Consider the following 2,157-nt stretch of genomic DNA (forward strand, 5'->3'; position numbering starts at 1 on the left):
CCGAGCTGACGTTGCAAATCTTTTAGCTAAATCACAGTAAAACTAAAAAAAAGTGTCAATGCAATTGATAATAGACATGTAAAGAAAACGGAAATTGGCCACACGAAATTGCATGATATCCTTGCCAGAATTCAAATCCTACAAATAAGAAAGAGTTAATCTTTCTGACAAAAAAAACATTAAAAAAATTTATATGGTTATGACAAGCTAACAAACCGTTAGTAGTTGACTATTTGACTGAGCAAAATGCAAGTTCTGCTACTGATTTGAGCTACAAGTCAACCCGATCGCGTCTGTTTCGACCCGCCCCTTTTAATCGGATTCCAATTTAATTTTTTTTGAATGGCTAACGTTGCATACCATGGGAATTGAACTATTAAATTGGACGTCATGGAACTGGTACGGACTATTAAATTGGAATTGGATTCTCCAATTTAATAGTCTGGGGTAAGGCTACTTACCAGTTCCATGACAAAAGCCGAACCCGAACCCAATTTCAATTCGCCAAATCAAGCAACATGAAAGTTGAAATTACACCCACTGCCCCACCCGAAAAGAATTAATTTGTGTAAATACTTGCTTAAATAATGCATACATGTACAGTTTTTGTAAATTACACCTCGATTGCAAAGAAAAATGCGTATTGATTATAAAATTTGTATGAGGTGCCACACATCAATTTGGTCCAATCAATATGTATATTATATATAGTATAGATATAGATATATGTGAAAGACCTCATACTTAGAAAGAAAAAAAATATAGGGCAACCACTTAAATAGCTTGTCGAGACATGTACTTAAAATGCTATCAGATCAGCATGTATAAAAAAATGGAGCTAGGGTATCCCGTGTGTCCACGAAGATCTAAAAGCAAAAATTAAAACGAAAAAAAAGGCTTTAATGCTTGTTTTTTAAAACAAATCTAATGGTTACCTCTACAACATGCGTTAACAAATCCTGGCGCGTACGAAGCACAGGGCGTGTTACTTGTCACGAAACACGTGTTAAGTTATTAAGAGTATCATCTAAAAACGCAGTTAGTTGTTTAGTCCACATTACTCACTAAATTATTAAATGAACCCATAAAACAACTTTTACCAATTCACATTACAAAAGACGATCTCAGAAACAGAAATTTGGTCACCTTTTAGGAAACTACAAGTCGTGTTGGGAAAGCACAGTTGTGGTATCCAAGTGAGCAAAAGTTGTAGCAGGAGCGGGATCCGTTAAATCATCAACAGGCACGTAGATAGCTTGAACGAATGTAATAGAACCCTTTTTAGTTGTGGTGATACGCTCTTTAAGACCTCCAAGATCCGTAGCTAAAGTTAGTTGGTAACCGACAGAAGATGGAATACGACCAAGTAAAGCAGACACCTCAGAGTTAGCCTGCAGATTAAAATTATCATTATTGTTTAATCACACACACATTATATATTAAACTTGTGACGTAAAATAGATTTAGACACAAGTAAAAGGTACCTGAGTGAATAAAAGGCACAATAATAAGACATGTTGATTTAGAACATAGTCACCTAAATCGCGGTTTGCTCTGGTTCGGGTACGCGGTTCAGGTTCGAGATTCGCTAGATAGGACGAATTTGATCGAACAAGTGAAATAGAGTCGAATAGTCTGGTCGATCGAACAGCAGGTACGATCGAACAGTCCAACCGTTCGGTTGGTCTAACCGTTCGGTTGGTCTGCTCGATCGGCCGGCCGGAAGGCTTGATCGGCTTGGACAGTTCAAGTGGATTGTTTCTTCCTTTGGGAAGGATGTGTTTGTGTATGATGGTTTGAACTTTTGAAGTTCTTGCGGCATTATTTGGAAACATTGAAGTATCCTTACTCTTTTAGGTCGTTCGATCGAACGGACCGTTCGATCGGTTAGTCCAACCGATCGGTTAGGTACTTCAGTGGATCCTTAACAGGGTGTCACACGATCGGATGGTATGTTCGATCGGGTGGCACTCCAATGCATCGAACGAGTTGAAAAGCGATTAAGTGTTGAAGCATAATATCTCATGATCCGAAGACTAATGTTTACCAATCGAGGAGCATATTTGATCGAACATCACTTCGTCAATAGTATACTTCATGAAATTGGAAATGTGTAGGGCCATGTGCTAGCCGATCGGCTTACCCGGTCGATCGGCT

The 2,157-nt window shown here is 38.5% G+C and overlaps 1 long non-coding RNA gene across 1 annotated transcript; it reads right to left on the reverse strand.

Moving 5' to 3' along the window:
* Positions 1-1,293: 1,293 nt before the first annotated feature.
* On the reverse strand, positions 1,294-1,596 carry LOC118483332. The gene is made up of 2 exons (XR_004870381.1): positions 1,485-1,596; positions 1,294-1,391 (listed from the first exon to the last, which is right to left on the reverse strand). It is a non-coding gene; the product is annotated as an uncharacterized LOC118483332 (long non-coding RNA).
* Positions 1,597-2,157: the final 561 nt, after the last annotated feature.

The sequence above is a fragment of the Helianthus annuus genome, chromosome 10, assembly GCF_002127325.2.
Source record: "Helianthus annuus cultivar XRQ/B chromosome 10, HanXRQr2.0-SUNRISE, whole genome shotgun sequence".
NCBI lineage: Eukaryota > Viridiplantae > Streptophyta > Magnoliopsida > Asterales > Asteraceae > Helianthus > Helianthus annuus.